Consider the following 21,185-nt stretch of genomic DNA (forward strand, 5'->3'; position numbering starts at 1 on the left):
CCAGAAAATATAAACTGGATGGCCAGCCAGAACCCAAACTGTGATAGGTATATCATGAGTTTGCTATGAACTTTGAAAAATATATAAATAATAGCTTACAATATTTTTCTCACTGAAAAAACTGTGGGAAAATCTATCTCCCCCTCGGCTCGGATTATATTTTTTCGAAAATTCCTTCCCACATCCAAAGACATCCACGAGTGGGTTGGGGGGCGGGCCCCATAATTTTTACTGCCCCCTAAAATTTTCACGGTAGGTTTGCAAATGAACTATAATATGGTGATGAACTATAATATAGTTGGTTCGCCCCCTCCCCCTACATTTTTGGGGGCTGGCTACGGGCCTGTCGAAAAATAAGGTTGTTTCCTGAAGAACTAAGATGATAATAATAATAATAATAATAATAATAATAATAATAATAATAATAATAATAATAATAATAATAATAATATAAATTGAGAAGTTCCCCAAAACGGCTCTAACGATCTTGTTTATATTTCATAAACCATTATTTCATCACAAACCTTGTACAGTGAAACCTGTCTTTAGCGGAATCAAGCGGGACTCGCAAAATTTCCGTTAAGGTCAGGTTTCCGCTTAATGGAGGTAGACGTTGTCTTTTTTTTAAAAAAAAAAAAGAAAATTAATACATGCTTATAACGGACATATTGAGAAAATATTGTACGTACGTTGTACGCACCTTTTTAAATTACAGTACTTCTTTCTTCTACGAATTAATACACAAAAAATTTAAAATTAGTACAAAATATGCTATGCACATGCTTTCTTTCTTTATTATTTTTTTTTTCCCACTAGTCAAGCCAAGTTTTCTGTATGCATGTCTGCTTGGCTGCTCGACTTTCCGCATACACTTCAGCTGAGAAACTACACTAAGCAAATCAGAGTCATTTTTCATTAAGGCAAATTGTTACAGTTCCTTTAAACATCTGAGAGCATCTTGGTACGTGTTTATTCTACACTCTTTTTCGAACTCGATACCTTATACTTCTTCTTCCACCTCATCTTCTCCTTTCCGAGTTTCCGTATGATTCTTGATTAAGGCGTGGGATTATGGACAAATTTTGGAGCTGAATATGAGTACTGGTTGGGGAAGATCAACAATGCCCAGAAAGATTTAAGAAAAGAACGAAGAATTTATCACAGACAGTTGATGTATATATTTATCCTCTCACAGAATCTCGAAACATTTTCTGAACTCTGTAGTCTGAAACTCAGAATTTTCCGTTAAAGGTTTTATTTTGCTTTCCGTTGTCCGCATAACACTGTTTCCGCTTAATGAAGGGACTTCTACACGTTTTACACTCCAAAATTCAAAGGACCATGAAATATTTTCGTTTAAGACAGTTTTTTCGTTTAAGACAGTTTCGTTTAATAAAGGGTCCTTGAAGGCAGGTTTTACTGTAATATGGTGTGAGCATTTCTCTTTTAAAAAATCAGGGACCACGGTGACTCAGTAGTAGAGCCTTCGCTCTGATGTATGGGGTCTTTGGGTCGATCCCAGCTCGCGCCAAGTGTGTTTCGTGGTGGACAAACACCGTGTGCATGGGATTTCTGGGGGTTCTCCCGTTTCCTGCCACTTTCTTCATCCACCATTTCATTCATCTCTCATCATCACCGTTTCCTTTAGCCTGGTCGGCATAACCGTGGGACGTAAAACTTAGATTTCATTTCATTTCATTTTCTCTTAAGAAGATCCAGAAGAGGTTATTTAATTTATTTTGGGGGATATTTTTTTAAAGGAAAATCATCTCAAAAAACAATTCAGGCAATTTTGTTGATATTTCATAAATAAATGTTTCGTAAACAACTATACAATATGGCATAAATCATTTCTCACACTTAAGGAAGAAACAGTGTTGCCACACTTGGTACAATTGTCCCAAATTCAGCCGTTTTTGTCATTCATCGGCCCGTTAGTACCATTTTCAGTCCCTTTTGTGAAAAAGTTGATAACAGTTCTACCCAATTAAGCAACCTTTAACAAATACTTATCACATTTTCAAAAATGTCAGTAAGGCTTTTCCTACATCTCACGTTACTTATACTATGGGTTGAACTCTTATATGCTGTTGAACATTTATTCCGTGACGTTTCATCGTATAGCGCTACGAACTTTGTGTCTATTATTCTCCTTTGGTCGTGAAATAAGCGAAAACGGTTCAATAATTTATATTTTAATATTTTATCATAACTTACTCTTTACACACGAACTCGGAGATGATTGATTTATTCCTTGTTTCATACATTTTTTCATATATGGCCATAATACCGTTTCGGTTCATTGGTCACTTTGAAATAGAGATGCGCTTGGTTTCCTTACAATGCATACCGAATATAACTATTTTCCCTTTTAATTTGCGGCCTCTGTTATACTTCCTACGTGCGAGAAAAGTTTCGTCTACTTTCATGGTGGTTCGGGATTCTCCTATTTGGATGTTTTTAAAAAGTAATTTTTAAGAAGAGCACTTTTTTTTTATTATTTGGACTTGGAAAAGGGGGGAGGGAGTGTTCTAGAACTTTACCTCTTTTAGTTTGATGTTATAGAGCCATGTATTACACTGGTATAAAAAGATGAATTCAGCCCTTTTGGTTTCAATATGGTACTATTTTTCAGCCCACTCTAGAGCTAGGACTGTGGCAACACTGGAGAGAAACTTAATATTTACTGGTTGGTATCACTGGACGACCCAGAAAGTTACATGGTGGCAACATAAATGTTTTTAGAGCAATCCTAACGTTTAACATAGCAGTGGAATATCCCAATCTGAATGAGCGCCATAGTTCTTTATGGAACCGATATAATCTCTCATAAACCCTCATAAATCCACTACCAACTATGCAAAATTTATATTCTGGTACCATTTTCTCTTTTTAAATACACATTCTTTACTTCAACCGAAAGTATCTGCAGTAACTCACCCCTTGCCTTTGATTCATCCCTGTAGTGTCGAAGGAAAACCATCTAAAAGAATAAATAACCGCTAAATGGAAGGTAAGAGTAAATCAATACTGGCAGCTATATATGCATGAGTATATACGTATGATTCAAAGGGAAAGAAATCACATGTGTTTATATCAATACCAACGGACAATAAATGGATGACGTCAGCACGCAAATTACCTCCCTGGCTGCTGAACAACGGCGAATAAAAATATGCAGGTGAACTGCATGCCATAAATTTGCTGAGTACCCAGGTGGAAGAATGAAAAAAAAAAAAAAACGGTGCTAGCCCTATTGAATTATTACAGCTAGCAGGTGCGTTTTACAAAAGAAACGCTAAAAAAAAAAATAATAAAAAAAGGTATCAACATTCTTCAAGAGGACGTGCCAATTCCCCTTCCACTTGTTCATGTTTTTCAAAAGCCAAGGACTTGAGAGGAGGTAAGCTTGGATTCGCTGTTTTGTTGTTTATTTTTATTCATGAAGTTCTAGACACAAAAGGGTTTTAACAATTTTAAACGTGAAATTTGAGACACAAGTTTGCCAAGTAATGTTCTGTATTTTTAAAGGTACCATTGCAGCATTTGTCTGGTATGACTAAGGAAAATCCTTATGAAAACAAGCAGTATGGCTGGTCGCGGGATTCGATTGGTCATTAATGGTCAAGTGGCCAATGTGAGTAAACTCTGTACGTGTACAGAGTTCCAGGTTAAATCCCCGGTATAAGCATGAAGCCTAAGTTTCTGGAAGTTTAGCGTCCCTTTTTAAAGTTTGACTTTAACAACCAAATGTATGTATTTACTCAATCTGTCCGTGTGTCCGTCCGGGAGACAAATTCGCAAGAAATACTTGATGAACCATTTTGGGCAGGGTATAGAGGGTGAAAACTTAGAAATTAAATTGGTTGATGAGGGTAATCATCCAGTTGATTTCAATATATAACCAAATCAAAAATTTGTTTCTTATGTAATACTATTAAGATTAGCCGGCTAGTATATACAGTGCGGTCCAGAAATTCCCGGACTAGAGCCATTGGAAGAAAAATAAGAAGGCTAGAATCATTTTTTTAAAAAAAAGTTTGTTTATTCAGAAAATGTTCCAGCCCAAACAACAATCTGCTAAGAAGAATATTTCTAGCTTTGGCACTTGGACACTTCTGCTGGAATCCTGTTCAACTGATAGGTGGCAACTTTTTGAATCTCCTAGATGCTATCGAATTTTTCACCTTTTAGTTGCAACTTCACGTGGGGGAACAGAAAATAATAGGGCAGAGACGGGTCTGAAAAGTAAAGAGTGGTGGATCAAGGTTACTGATTTCTTTTTGAGCCTAGGGATGCGCACGAGACAAGATTTGTGGCTGTCTCGTCTCGAAAAATGTGCTGTAAAAGTGATGTCTCGACTCGAAAAATGTATATTTCGCTACTGGAAGAGCCATGTCTCGACTTGAATTTTGTCAAGAAAATCCTGTCTCGACTCGTCTCGTGCTTATCCCTATTTGAGACAGGAATCTACCTGTCTCCTAGAATCTGCGGAACAGATCTTGCACAACTTTCGATTTTCTCAAGGTTTCGGTTAAAATTCATAAATGCGCAGTTTTGGTATATTGAGTGTATCTATTAACAGATACGTCACTTTTTTTTTTTTAATAACAATTTTGGTGACAACGGCGGTGGTGAAGCGGTCGAACAAGGGTGAAGGACGAGGAAAGAGAACACTGTTTTTGAACTTTTCAATCCACTGGAAAACACTTCGCTGTGGTAAAATATTGCCGCGTATTGTCTTACCCAGTTCGAAGTGGGAAAAAAAAAGCAGGAACGGCATGTTTTATTACGATTTTGACTCGACATACCGGCTACTATCTAAGTGTTGCAATACAGTGAGGGTATGTTGCCTAAAAGATTGCATTTCTATTTACATAATGATTTGAAAACCACTGGAGAGCTTCTCTTTAGTTCCGCAACAACTTCCTGAGATATATATACTCCTTTATGTTGTATTATAGAAAATTATACATGAAAATGTTCAAAAACCTAGTTTTTATATCAACAGTTTCCTGCAGGAAAGCTCCCGGTTCCCCCACTCGACTGAGGGGTATTCTAAACCCCCGAAAGAATCGCTCCCACAGCAGACAACCACTAAATCTGCCGATGCTCAAAACACGACACGTATATGAATTAAGACAAGAAGGCATACGAAAGAAACAATTCAATTTAGCACATCAAACTATAAAATAGACGAACTTCTTTGAAGACGCCTCATTTTAAAAACAAAAGGTAGGAAAAAGATAACAAAAATGTTTGTGTTGCCAACTTAGAAATTACTTCTACATAAGAAATAAAATGGTTTTACGTGCAAAGCTATTCGTCATATTACTGTGTACAAAAATGGATTTATTACAGATATTTAGCATCCCCTCTCCCGTGACGGTATGTCTTGATCACTAAAAAACAGAGGCGGTATGCTTTCATCACTGAGAAACCAGAGACGGTATGGCATACCCCCGCACACCGTATCACTTCGACCACTGGTCCTACCTGAAAGCAGGGGCGTCATTTCAGACTTTGCTTGGGGGTGGGGCAAGAGCACCACCGACATAAGGCGTTCACGTTTTGTACTACTATATTAATAAACAATCGACTAAAGTATATGTATTCTTCAAACTCTTGTGGGGGGGCAATTGCCCCCTCCTGCCCTCCCTAAATGACGCCCCTGCCTGAAAGGCTTCTATGAATTTCAGATTCTGGTACACCTTCAGACCACAAAAACGGATTATGGAACATTGTTCTTCTCTGGTGCAAAAGGATCAAGGATGTTATAAAATAGAGAATCTGCCCGTACGTATCTTCATCCTATGAACTCAGTGAAGCCGAAAAACAACTGAGCATCGTCTGAGCTGGTACGTCTGATTGGCTACTCTCGTTTCCGTCATGATTGTTGGCTCGAAACATTGCGATCTTAGTGGCGCGGAGCGGGCGGAGGAAGTGTGGCGAAACTGTGACGTATGGCTTCACGATTTTGTTGTATGGGCAAATCCTCTATTTTATTACATCCTTGAAAAGGATAGTGGCGCAGCCATATTTAGTTCGGAATAGCGTAAAGCGAACTGAAGTGAACGCTGAAGCGTGCGGCAAGCGAAGACAATGATGTCATGTTATCACTTTGCGAGCGCAGAAAGCCGTACAGCCAATCTACAGAAGATTAAAAGAATTAAGACTGCATATACCGTGTATACTCGAATCAAGAGTGGCTCAGTGGTAGAGCTCGGTGGCCAAACTCGGTGGCTCAGTGGTAGAGCGTTCACCTCCGGTGCTTGGGGTCCCTGGTTCGATCCCAGCTCGCGCCGTGTGGACTTTGTGGTGGACAAACACCGTGCTCGTGGGTTTTCTCGGGGTTCTCCCGTTCCCTCCCACTTTCTTCATTCCACCATTTCACTCATCTCTTATCATCACAATCTCCTTTAGCCTAACCGGCATAACCGTGGGACGTAAAACAAAGATTTCATTTCATTCTTATCGAATCTAAGACGCATTTTTACTGCCAGAATTTTGGGCATAAAATGGGGAGAGGGGTGCATGTACTGTCAAATTCTGAGTTGCTTCATTGAATATCCAGGATGCGTCTTAGACTTGAATACAAGAAATTGGCAAAACTTTTAAAGTTTAGAAATGGGGGGTGCGTCTTAGATTCGAGTATATACGGTACTTAATGACTTATCCTTGACAACAATTAAAACATTAGGCATGTTTTCTTAATTTAGCATGTAGCAATAAAAAAAAGTTTAATTTTTACCAATGAGACTTCCCGCAAGAACCTCCACTGTTTGGATCTTGAAGTAGGTCCTGTCTCCTATAGCCTGGTGAGAAAAGAAATCGTAACCAAACAACCAATTAGATGGGAGGAAAGCACAGTTTTACTGCATTGAATTTTCTGTCTTTGCCAGTGCTGTTGTACTGAAACGTGATAGCGTTTACGACTCTTTAATATCAATCCAAATCCAACATTTCCTTCTACTTTATGACGTAACTCTGTGATAAATGAGCTACAATCACTGTATCTTTGGTCTCTGGAACTATCTCTTCCTCTTTAATGGTGAATATTTCCGGTTGTATTCGTTGTTGCTTTTTTTTCGGTCAGAATGCTGGAGAAGAGTCCCATCTGCTGCTGGAGACAACCAAGGCCTGAAGTTGAGGTTTATATTGCATGTTTCAGCGCTGGAATCCCTTTCTCTTGTCTCTTCTTTCGTTGCATGCGAAAGGATCAACAACAACAACAACAACAACAACAAAATTTGTTGCAGCTTGTAAAGCAGAATTATTGCGTGGGTGGGGACGACTCCGTGGTCGTTCGTAGACGCCTGGCCTGGGCCCATTGCACAGCGCCATCTCTACAAGGGTTACCAACCTCCTTTCAAATGGGAATTAAAACATTCGTCATCTGTTAAAAAGTCATGAATATTTCAGCTACAAACTTTAATGTTTGCAATTATGTTCTCTTGGGTTCGATACCCAGTTGGGGCATAGAATTGTCGCATTAACACAGCATCATGAAGCTACTAGGGCAGTGGTTCCCAATCTTTTTGACTTACGGCACACTTTAGTCAACGCCTACGACATCGCCACACAATTGTTTGATTATTATTATTATTATTATTATTATTATTATTATTATTATTATTATTATTATTATTATTATTATTATTATTATTATTATTATTATTATTATCTGATGTATTGAGCATTGCATGCTGTTTGATGTTGGGGGGTGTCTGCTGGTACACTTTATTTCAAACTCGATTTTAACTAATTATCAAATGTTTATAATTGTTTTTTAAACTCCAAAATTACGCGACATGCTTATGGAAGTACACGCCACACCGGTTGGGAATCACTGAATTAGGGAACTACTTGAATTAAGAACTCAGCTCTAGAGGTTAGAAATATTAGCATTGGGTGTCCTGACTACTCATTGCACAATGGATGAACCAGCTGTTAGCAGAAATGTTCAATTCTAAACAATATGATTGATATGTAAAGAAATCCCCCATATGTCTCACATTTCTTTCCATGCACGTACGTTGCATTTTTTTTAAACCTAACGATCTTGATTCATTCAGTATTTTTGGTTCACGGCTGCACTTTCAAAATCACTCGTTGTGCGAACTTCATTTACAGCGGGCTTAAATAGAGTTGAGTTGATTTTAGTTTAGCGTTCCTTTCAGCAGCGAGGCTATATGAGACGTGGACCTACTGATTAACGTGGAATCCTAACCACATGAGCTCCCGTCGGGAATCGAACCCAAAGGCGTGTACGCTAACCGCTTAGCCACGAGGGAGCTCAGGCTTAAATAGAATTCAAACCTCTTGGCGTAACAGCCCTTTTAGTGAGAGTGAACTTCTATGACGTCACCAATTAGCGACCGGCTGAACAACGTGCAGCCAATTCAGCGTGGTGCGTCATCCTGTTGTCTAACTGGCGTATCAGGAGCTTTGTCTAACTGGTGTATCAGGAGCTTTGTCTAACTGGCGTATCAGGAGCTTTGTCTAACTGGCGTATCAGGAGTTTTGTCTAACTGGCGTATCAGGAGCTTTGTCTAACTGGCGTATCAGGAGTTTTGTCTAACTGGCGTATCAGGAGCTTTGTCTAACTGGCGTATCAGGAGTTTTGTTTAACTGGCGTATCAGGAGTTTTGTTTAACTGGCGTATCAGGAGCTTTGTCTAACTGGCGTATCAGGAGCTTTGTCTAACTGGCGTATCAGGAGTTTTGTTTAACTGGCGTATCAGGAGCTTTCTAGACCTAGCGGCCGTCACGTCTTCGCCTCTCCAGTGCACGCCAAAAATTGGAAAACAGCAGGCGGGAATCGGACCCAGGACCACGTGGACGTGAGTCCAACACTCTAAACACTAAACTACGGTTGAAGTCGTTCATCACTAAAATTTAAGATAAAAAACAAGTGTAACAAGTAGCATTGTCGTAATATCAGGGATAAAAGTGAGGGGGAAATGTGGGAGGACGTCGTTACCTCACTTCAAAAAAAAAAAAAATCTGTCGTTCCCCACTTCCTAAAAACATTACAATGGGCAAAGATAGGCATGGGAGACGGCGTGACGTCATGCGTCCCCCTACGTTTTCAGATCCACTTGTACAGTCCGTGGCAAAAAAAAAACCCTGCAACATGAGCATGTGAGTTTATTGTGAAACTACGCCTAACAGTCCAGGGAATCAACATAACGTCTAAGTGGCATGAATCACACAGGAGAAAGCTCGGCGTCCTCCCCTGCACACTTATTTTGGAGCAAATGACTTCATCGTTACACAATAAATTTACGTACATGCTCATGTTGCAGGTTTTTGCTGCGGACTGTACCCCTGCATAATATAGGCTACACCGTCTTAAGAAATTTAGTGTGAATGGTATGCAAGAAACCTGACGTTATGTTCAGTTGGGCTGCAAAGTATAAAGGATATACATGTTTGGTGAATCTATTGCTAATTCGTAAATATGTATAATAATAAAATCGGCATTATAGAAGGAATTTCCTGTATGTTCTTTTGGAACTTGAAGCAAAAAAATATGAATCTATTTGTGACTTGTATTATAGGCCAGAGCAGAACACTTCCGTAATCTATTCCGAATTCACCGGAAACAAATAATGACCGAGTTACGTCATCTTCATTCATCAATTGAACGTGCAGCATCTGGGCTTCCTCGTAGTTGTATATATATATGGTTAGCGTACACGTCTTTGGTGAAGGAAGAATCGAGTTCATTCACGGTGGGAGTTCATGTTGTTCGAATCCTAGGTGTAGGTGTGCAACCACATCTCATATAGCCTCGTTGATGAAAGGTACGCTAATTTTTATTCTAAACCAACCTGCTGCACAGCAGCGTAAGTAAGGATGCATGGATTCCCCCCACGAGACACAACATTTATAGAGCAATAGAAAAATCTGACTTTATTCGCGATGACTTTTTAGGGTGTACATAAAATTTAAAGTAATGCATTATACATATACGTCGTATATTTCGTAAATGATAATGAAAACCATTTTTGCTCGCGCCGTGTAGACTTTGTGGTGGACAAACACCGTGCTCGTGGGTTATCTCGGGGTTCTCCCGTTTCCTCCCACTTTCTTCATTCCACCATTTCACTCATCTCTCATCATCACCGTCTCCTTTAGCCTAACCGGCATATCAGTGGAACGTAAAACTTAAAGATTTCATTTCATTTTTGAAAACCATTTTTGCCAGAGAGACTTGGGTTGCCTTATAGCGTGATTCTCATGTTTGTGGGAAGACTGGATTATTAAATTACCAAGTAGTAAATTATATTATTTGTTTCTGATGTAGTTACATATAATTTGAATTAAACATAAGTTAAATCTCGGATACGCGCTTGGATGAAAAATTATCGTTACAGATTCGCTGGAAAGAAAGGAAGGTTCATTGCGGTAGAAGACTGAGTTTGAAACTGTCTGTACAGTATAATACCATATAAAGATAATTGCTATCTTAGATCAGGGTCGTGCCGTGGGGAAGGCAAGTGTGGCCACGGCCCCGGGCGACGAAGTAAGGGGGCGAAAAATTCGGGAGAAAAAATGAAAAAGATAGGAAAAATTGCTTGCAATATATGTATGAGGGTGCCGTCGTATACTCTCGCCCCGGGCGCTCCACGGCACGGCCCTGTCTTAGATACTGGTGCATCCAGAAATTTTTGTTGGAAGGGGTAAAAGCTTTGGGGGGGGGGGGAGTCAATACTATACAAGCCACTACGTGTATGTAGTATTATTCTGCACCCGAAAAGGCGATAAGTAATTGTAAAATACTTCCACCTACATTTTCAGAAAAAAAAGATAGATTGTTTTTATAAGAGAAAGAGTACAGACTAAGTGTAAAATCAAATTTTCATGCTACATAATCATTTCCCTGTTAAAAAAATATAGTTTTGTTGAAAAAGTGAAGAAATGAATGTTGAGTTAGGAAATTTTGAGAGATCCGGACCCGGTGTACCTCCATGGGTGTGCCTCTCTCTCTCTCTCTCTCTCTCTCTATATATATATATATATATATATATATATATATATATATATATATATATATAGGGTGTCCCAAAAGTAGGTATACACTCTTGTATTGATTAAGTATAAAATTCTAGTTTATGGGTTTATTTGCTTCGGCTCTTCCGAGCTTAAGGGTCTTCCCTACAGCGAAATTAAACTACCGCTAATTTTAGAATTTTTCTGTGATATCTTCAAAACAAGTAAAAAATACTCGAAAGGAAGAAACGTAGTTAACTAGACAATGCGATTTTCTATATGATACCTTTACCACAATTCACTTATCTAAAAAATGCTAAATCTATCTACAGTTGCAAATCGAAAGCAGGTAGGTGCATTGTGATAAAAATATCACATGCAAAATCGTATTGTCTAGTTCATTACGTTTCTGCTTTTCGAATATTTTTATTGGTTTTGAAGATATTACAGAAAAATTCTAAAATTAGCGGTAGTTAAATTTCGTGGTAGCGAAGACCCTTAAGATGTAAGCAATAACACATTAAGAACAGATAATAAAGAAACTAAGTGTACCTGATGGATAACAATAAGAAATGATATAAAATGCAGTACGGTACTGTATACCTACTTTTGGGTGTATAAAATGTAATCGAACTTACATGTAAGAATAAAATGTGATACGATAAAGTTATAATGAAGACATAAGAGGCATAGGAGAACTCAACAAAATAAATAGCTTCGAAAAGAAAAAAAAGCAGAATTTCAGAAGTTCTCCTTCTGTCCTGTGTGTTCCCTCCATTTCTCCTTACGCAATAATATATTACGAAAGGGGTAGGAAAAAGGGTCCATTAAAAAAGAAAATAAAAAAGCTTAACTGTTTGGGAACTCCCCTGTTTCCAAATAATCCTGTTTATGGAGACATCCACAAAGTTGGAAGCACGTCGTTGGAGAATGCCATAAAACGACTGCATGGCCAGAGTTGAATGTATTTTGTCTCTCTCTCTCTCTCTGTCTTTTTTTTTTTTTTTTTTTTTTTAACTTTTGTCAAGAATACAACATTTAGTGTCTTCGTCCTTCACTTGATTAAAAAAAAAAACAGTTGCAAGGACACTATATAACGTACGAGTTCAACCGAACTTATCCAATCTCTATCATACTTGGCATAGTGATAGACTTTGACAATCTTACTATGTATATCACGTTGTATAGGCCTTTAGTTCCCGAGCTATGGACTATCAAAGTTGGGATTGAGACTTTTTTGTTGTTCAGAACAAAGATACATAAAAAAAGCCTTTTACTAAACGTTGATTTGAGGCTAAGAAAGTAAATGACGAGACGGAACCTTCTATTAAACGTTGATTTGAGGCTAAAAAAGTAAATGAAGAGACGGAGCCTTTTGTTAAACGTTGATTCGAGGTTAAGAAAGTAAATTAAGAGCCGGAGCATTTTATTAAACGTTGATTCGAGGTTAAGAAAGTAAATTAAGAGACGGAGCCTTTTATTAAACGTTGATTCGAGGTTAAGAAAGTAAATTAGGAGACGGAGCCTTTTATTAAACTTGATTCGAGGTTAAGAAAGTAAATTAAGAGACGGAGCATTTTATTAAACGTTGATTCGAGGTTAAGAAAGTAAATTAAGAGACGGAGCATTTTATTAAACGTTGATTCGAGGTTAAGAAAGTAAATTAAGAGACGGAGCCTTTTATTAAACTTGATTCGAGGTTAAGAAAGTAAATTAAGAGACGGAGCATTTTATTAAACGTTGATTCGAGGTTAAGAAAGTAAATTAAGAGACGGAGCATTTTACTAAACGTTGATTCGAGGTTAAGAAAGTAAATGAAGAGGCGGAGCCTTTTATTAAACGTTGATTCGATGCTAAGAAAGTAAATGGCGAGACGGAGCCTTTTATTAAACATTGATTCGAGGTTAAGAAAGTAAATGAAGAGACGGAGCCTTTTATTAAACGTTGATTAGAGGTTAAGAAAGTAAATGACGAGACGGAACCTTTTATTAAATGTTGATTCGAGGTTAAGAAAGTAAATGAAAAGACGGAGCCTTTTATTAAACGTTGATTAGACGATATAGTTTGAGATGATGATACATATCTCTAATAAACTTTTTCTGTGTAATTTTAAAAGTATATGTTCGTAAGTATTTCATAACATGGCAGATAAACAGATTAACGCATTTTAATTCTACCTACACAGGAACTTATGTTGTTTTTTTTTTTCGGAAGTTTTCTATTTTGCATGCCTATATATTTTAGACGTAGCTCTAAGATTCTATTGGATCTGGTTTCTCTTATCCAAAAATCTTTACGGTATACGAAAATGCCAAATTATTTTCGCAGCGGCTGTAAGTGGAAGGTTTTGGGTTAGCATTAAGAGGAACATTATGAACAAATTTAAGCTTATTTCCAAATAGGCCTATACCCGTAAAATTACTGAAATCTTTCCTGTGTAAGAGAGGATGACAAAATTACGAGAAACCACTGTAAGAAAGACAATTTTAGCACTCCAGAGACATGACTGCGTTAAGACCAAAACAAACACGTTAATGGCTTGTTTTGGTGACATGTTTCGTGTTGACATTGGAGTATCTACGGATTATAGACTTCGTTATCTGAGGTTTACAAAAACCGCCATCTGTGGAGCTTACGAAAGCGACATTTGTACTGTCTTCGTGTCAGCCCAGCAGCTGTGAAAACATTGTCTGCTGAAGATATATCACTTGTTTTCTTTCCTTTTCACAAACACTGTATAAAAGAAATATGTATTATTGTGTCTTCTACACCGTCAATATGTTCTCTTATACCATCAGTATTTGTAAATACAAACATAATTAGCAAATAGGTTTGTAGGTAATACCGAAACACAGGGCCGGCTTTACCATAAGTGTAACACATCCATTCACACGGGGCCGCAAGTTTCGAGGGGCGGCAAAATCTGTCATAATTATAAAAATAAATATAACTTAAAATAACTGTCCTAACTTAAATATGTTTTTGTTGGAAACAGACTTCATGAGATGGTAATTAAATTTACTAAGCTGGCCTATTTGAATACTACCTTCATAAATCATGTTTAGGTCACATTAATTCGAGGTCATATGGACAGTGCAAAAGCAAATGGTCAAATAAATCCCAGCAAGAATTGCTTGGTTGTTGTCAATTACAAGAACTCAATTCTCGAACAGTAGCGAACACCTGTTCCATTTAGTTCAGTTATCACAGTTTTGATATGAAAACTAGTCTTGTCCTTGTCACAAACAAGTTATTTTTTTAAATAACATTTTTAACAGAGGTAGAAGAAAAATCAAGAAATAAAAGAGCTAATTGCATTAGAATTGCTGATATATTGAGGTTGAAGTTCGATATTGAATTATATATATATATTACTATCTTTCCTCTGCAGGTATGTTTGCTTTGTCTTTCACTATCGTAATAGATTATTATTTAAAGCAGCGTTTCCCAACCTTTTTCAACTTGCGGCACACTTCAGGGTAACTTGAATTCTCGCGGCACACATATTATTATTATTATTATTATTATTATTATTATTATTATTATTATTATTATTATTATTATTATTTGAAAATATAAAATACTGTAGTATTTTTTTCTGATTACTGACATCCTTCTCACAGAGAAGAAAGCTAGACCACTGTTTTTTCTCCGTGGTAAATCATTATGCTTATTTTTCATTTTAATTTAAAATTAGAAAACAATTACAATCAGATATAGGGCTCAAGTTGTTAAAAATACACTTTTTTTTCGAAAACTGTATCCAACCTTTCATTAAGAAGGAGGATCACTAAATAACGAACGAACAAACGAATCTCTTTTACTTTTAAAACACAAATATAGGTAATTCGTATGCATGTTTACTTTGCCGGAAGGATTGAATAATATTTTAAAATTTCAAGTTACGAAATAGTCTGCAACAATAAAGAAGCAATAATGGTCATAACAATGACAACAAATACTTTTTTTTTTTCAAAATTAGAAATGTACAGAAAAATGTTCTACAGAAAAGTAACACAGTATGAAACTTTAAATTTTAGATTCATAGTAGTAATTTGAAATACAAATATACCTTTTTCTGTATGTCTTGCAATTTGATTGCTATAGAATTAATAATTTTGTTCCGATTTCCTCGCGGCACACCAGCGACCCATTCGCGGCACACCACTGTGCCGCGGCACACCGGTTGGGAAACGCTGATTTAAAGGGGAAAAAACAAACATGACGAGAGTATATTTGTAGTGTTGAGGACTTTCTGAGCGCGAATGATCTTTCCCTCTCCTTCGTTGTTCATGATGGGATAACATAATTGAAATCGTGCTTTTTAAGATTTGTTCTTTCTGGAGAAAGGGAAGGAGGCGGCAAATGATACCATTGCAAGGGGCGGCAAATGATACCATTGTACGGGGCGGCAAATTCCCTAGGCCGGCCCTACTAAAACATTTTTATCATCGTTTGATCGTTTTAGATTTAAAAACGATTCTATGCTAAATTTGGGATGTCATACAACGGCTTGGTCTCAGGGGCGCACATTTCAGGCATAGCTTGGGAGCAGGGGAAAGATTCTCCACCGACATAAGCACAGTTTACGTTTTTTTATTATTATTATTATTAGCTTAACTCAGAGGCAATTGCCCCCAACTCTCCTAAAATGACGTCTCTGCTCGGTTCATCCGTCCATTTGTCTGTATAGACAAGTATTAGATCAATAATTTACGGTACGAATTCAGCGTCCATTTCCATACCTAACTCTATGTTGGAATTGGAAATAGTAGAGGGATTAATTCTGCTGTAAATACAAGATCCTTCAACGTTCCGAAATCTTCCGTAATTTCATAACATAAAAGGTGGCATAGTGGCAGAGCGTTACCTCTGGTGCATGGTGTCCCTGGTTCGATCCCCGGCGAAGTAAGTTTGTGGTAGACAACATCATGTCCGTGGGTTTTCTCGGGGTACTTCCGTTTCCTCCCACTTTCTCCTTCCACCAATTCTTCTATCAGTCATTCATTTCCCTTAATCATGTGTCTCCCTTAGTCTCAAAGGCATAATCGTGGGATGTTAAACGTAAGAATTTCATTTCATTTTCATTTTGCAAGTGACTACCTGTGTCACTAACTGATAATTAGACAGATTTTGTATACAACGTATTCTTAATCCCAACTTTCACTCAATCTTTTCAATTCAGATCCCAAGTATGACCCACCGAAGTTGGAATGTAGACTTGAAAGTTCGGGGGAAAAAATCTTTGGTTGCTATTGGGAAAAAAAAACGGAAGAAATCCGTTAAAACATTAGTTTGAGGCACAAGAAAACAAATTGTAGGTTGATTAACTACGTTGTACGCGGCAGCGTTTTTTTATGCCAATAATTTTTTAAAAAAAATCATGATCAACTATGTTTTTTTTCTTCCGCAACTGATAAACTTAAAATGGTTGTCACGTTAGCTCCAACATTTTTAGCAATTAATTTATTTCATTTGTGTGAATATGAAGTACTATTATTATTATTATTATTATTATTATTATTATTATTATTATTATTATTATTATTATTATTATTATTATTATTATTATTATTATTATTATTATTAAATAGACGCTTCATATGGTAATAAGTTTAACATGTTTTCGATTTTGTATTGGACTGTTTGTAAAAGTTAGTCGTACAACTGAGGGAATTTTAGTCAGCCTATCTACACATGCATTAAACATCCGTCCCTGTATGTAAGGGGAAGCAGATAACAGGGATCGGCGAGGAAAAGCTGAATGTAGAACGCCCAACTTCCCAAACGACAAAATGGCTCAACGAGGAAGAGGAGAGAACAGGGGGAATACGGAATTAGTATCGACATTTTCCTAGCTTCGGACTCGCATTTACTGACTGACTGCCCGGTGGGAATCGAACTGTGGTCATTTTTCTCGTAACTTCTGTCACGGCACGACGGCGCCAGTTCATTGCCCGAGACGACATGGTTTCCACTTTTGCTTCCTACCTTGTTCTTTTAATACCGCTGACTACAGCTAAAAACGATTTTCAGTGACTTTGTGATGCTACGTTGCGATTAATTTCTAACTTTAAGTTCAGAAGTTTATATAAAGCGAATTCCTGACAGTGAAAAATTTATCTCCCTGTTGGGTAATGTGTGGAGAAGAAAAAAATAACTTCCACATTGCCCAACGAATTGAAACAAATAAAGTCATTGTCGAGAAGTTATCTTGAAAGACTATCTTCTCTTAATTTTGCTAATATTGCATTCTATACTTGTTTGCTCCATACTCACCACAATATATATGTGGTATGTTACAATATATACAAGGCAAATCAAAATGATTGACCCGATTTCAGAAATTTATTCTGTGAAATCTAATAAACATATGTTATTGTGAGACATGTGCTGAGAAAGGTAAACTGTGAAAGTTTGCTTGGAACATATTCAAAGAAAGTGTTCTATTTGAGTGCCTCGGGTAACACGGCACACATTAAGCTGATAGTCTATCTCCTGCCAAACCTGTTGTAGCATGTTTAGATCAATATCAAGTCAGTCGATTTTCGTTTGCAGATGCAGCCCGAATCTCTGAAAGGTTCATTTCACTTAATAATGGCCTTCCCAGTAAATGAGTTTCTCCTATATTTGGTACGGTACACTAAAGTGCGTTTGTTTTATCGTGGCACGTTTCCCGCCTAAAAGATGGATCTGCTTGCAACGCATTGCTGCCACACCACGGTTAAGAGGCCTCATCCCGGCGAAATTAAAATACCGCTAATTTTACAGTAATTATGTGATATCTTCCAATAGATAAAAGATAATCGAAATGTGGAACAAGAGCGCCCTAAACAATATCAGTTTACATGAAATACCGTTATCACGACTCACTTATCTGCTTTCGATTTCCAGCCATTTTGAAAGTCGGCATTTATTTTCGCGTTTCTAAACAGCTGAAAACGGAAAACCACTAGGTGACTTGTGATAACGGTACCTCACGCAAAAAATATTGTCTAGGGCGCTCTTGTCCCACATTTCGATTATCTTTTATCTATGGGAAGATATCACATAATTACTGTAAAATTAGCGGTATTTTAATTTCGCTGGGATGAGTCCTCTTAAGTTGACAGACGCTAAGAAACAGTAAAGCGCCACACCACTCACAAATCACTGTAACACACTTGTTCGCGTGTAGCAACTGTGAGCACTTGAAGTACCCGCCAAATAGTAATGACCTCATTTGATGGGCTGGCTGACAACTTACGTCACCTACACGACAAAGCCAATAAGAAGTCTATTGGATTAAAACGTCCACGTGAGTGCTAGCAGAAAATACTTTAAAGACCAACCAAGTGCACTGGAGGGTAGTGTGCCAAGATAAAACAAACGTACTCTAATCACACAGCTGTTTACATCGTAATCAAGCACACAGAAAAATCTCTGTTTTTCAGTCAACGCCATTTTCCTTAACTGCTCGCTGCTGATTCCTAGCGGTAGAAAGTGAAAACACTGCATGGAAACTCAACTTTGAAGGTTAACCTTTCGAAGCGCATATTAGATTTCACAGATCAAATTTCTGAAGTAGTTGACTTGCCCTGTACTATATGTATTGTGATATGAATAGTAAACTATTTTGTGCTCCTTGATACGGAAGTAACATCCTAGATGCATTTCGAAGACCATAAACTACATTTACTTACGTTGTGTGTTCAATGTTTTTCGAGTGAACCAACATACTGTGACACTATTTACAAGATATCTACATACCTACCGTATTGTTACTTGCACAAAACGGATTTTTAAAAAAATAGTTTAAGTCCTATGTTATGCTCTGAGACTGAGAGAGAGGGAGAGAGAGAGATGTATAGTGAGATGGGCGATAATGGTATGGTAAGATTAAGGAAGTGGGAGGAAACGGGAACACGCCGAGAAAACCCAATCGCACAGTGTTTGTCCATCACAAAGCCCATTTGGCGTGATCTGGGATAGAACCACAGACTCCACACACCAGACGTGAACACTCTATCACTGACCCACTGTACTGAACATAGAGTAATTACTCTAGAAAGCTGTGTGATTATTTTTCTGTTTATGGCAAGATACTTCTTAATGCATGGCTTCTCAAATGTTTTAAGCAGTTACGTTTCATAATAGATTATATATTCACAAAAGTCTTCCATTTGTATAACCTTTTTCATTCATTACAGGGGGAACACGGCAGGGGCGTCATTTAGGGGGGGGGCAGGGAGGGGCAATTGCCCCCCCCCCGAGTTTGAAACTTATATAGTTTTTATCAATAGAATAGTAGTAAATGAGTGAAAAGCGCGAAAATTTACTTATATCAATGGGTCTTGTCCCCCCCCCCAAACAAAATCTGAAATGACGCTCTTGGAACACGGTGGCTCAGTGGTAGAGCGCTTGCCTCTGGTGCGTGGTGTACCTGGTTCGATCCTGGCCAAGTAAATTTGTGGTGGACAACATCATGTCCGTGGGTTTTTTCGCGGTATTCTTGTTTCCTCCTAGTTTCTCATTCCACCAATTCTTCCATCATCATTCACTTGTCTTAATCATCGTCTTTCTTAGCCTAACAGGCATAAACGTAGGACGTTAAACTTAGAGATTTTACTTTTTCCCTCACAATCGCTACCAGTTTCAAATCGCAAATAAAATAGGGTGAAGGGGGATATGATGGCCCAGTGATACCAGTATATTTTAGTCGATTGGCCTCAGCTGTTAGACGAACCATGGAGAGTCGAAATCCATTGGAGGAGAAATCGGGTCGTTCTGAAAAGAATGATCGGATTTTTAACTATTCTTAATGCTTTTGTTGAATTGATTTTAACGTCCCTTTCAGCAGTGAGGCTATACGAGACGTAGACCTACTGATTAACGTGGAATCCGAACCACAAGAGCTCCCGTCGGGAATCGAACCCAGCCTCCCATTAATGTTTTTGTGTTTGTCTTCCTGTCTAGTCCAGTAGTTCCGAAAAGTTTTTTTTTTTTTTAAAGTGATGCGCTGCTTACCTCTGGTATGAGGGATCATTGATTCGATTCCACGCTGTTACTCCTTGTGGACAACATCGTGCCTATGAGTTTTCTCGGGGTTCTCCCGTTTCCTTCGAAATGTCAATTCCACTAGTTATTTCATAATCATGATCATGCGTCCCCTTTAGTCTATAGAACATAATCGTAAGACGTGGAACTGAAATACTTCAATTCATTTCATTTTTAGAGTAGGGCGAAGTAATCATTTGCATTCTGATAGGAAGCAAGTAACCGCACTTGTTAAATGATGTTTGGAAGTTTATTGCAGTTTCAAATTATGAAATTCCCTGTGATATGTTACTATGGTCTGTCTCCAGGTTTCATTTTGTCTCGGTTGAGAAGAGAATATGGCTGTATTCTCAAATGATGACCTTGCAACCGAAAAATTTTCTTTCCTGTGAAAGTTATACTATTTTTTTTTTTTACCCCACTCCGTACCTTCGTTGTGAGAACGTTTAAGAACAACAACAACAACAATAATAATAATAATAATAATAATAATAATAAATCTGTGGTCAGCGTGTGCTGAGTATTCATAAAGACTCGTGACTCAGATGCACTGTCGCGGTTGTACTTGCAAGAAAGAATAAAGGGGGAAAAAGTACTTCACACGCTTTCTTGGTAGGATGCCCGTAATTTGATGCCAGAGAAAGAAAATCATTCAACGGTAACTTTCTCTTATGGTTTGATTTAGAAAAAAAAATCCACTTGTTTCTGTAGTTCAATGTTTTGCCATGTTACTCTCGTGGTATATATATTTGTATAAATGTAAAGTCTTTCCAGACTTTTTTTTTGGCTCTCTCTTCTCAGTTTTATAAAAAAAAGTATTATGCTTCTGTTCGGAATATTAAAAATAAGAAAAGAAAAAAAACTGAAACTTTCTGCTTGCCTAATCCCGTTTGTTCTGTGTACTTTCGCTTTGTTCTCTGAACCGTGCACAAAAATATATTTCGATTTTTTTTTCTTAAATTTTACATGTAATACAGAGTATGTTGCATCATTATTGTTTTTTCAAAAGAATAGTTTTGATATTATGTCTATTGTGATATTTATTGAATGACTAGTTTTTTTCCTTTTCCTTCTTCATGGTTTGTTTGTATTTCAAAACACAAGAGCGCAAAATGATGAATTGTTTTGCTTACCAAGAATAAACGGTGTGTT

At 37.6% G+C, this 21,185-nt stretch overlaps 1 protein-coding gene across 2 annotated transcripts in view; it reads left to right on the forward strand.

The window, feature by feature from the left end:
• LOC145670701 (uncharacterized) overlaps nt 1–21,185 on the forward strand; it is a 546,590-nt gene that overhangs the window by 479,207 nt on the left and 46,198 nt on the right. The gene's annotated exons all lie outside the window — the stretch shown is intronic.

Source organism: Thermobia domestica, chromosome 2 (assembly GCF_964235325.1).
Source record: "Thermobia domestica chromosome 2, izTheDome1.hap1.1, whole genome shotgun sequence".
NCBI lineage: Eukaryota > Metazoa > Arthropoda > Insecta > Zygentoma > Lepismatidae > Thermobia > Thermobia domestica.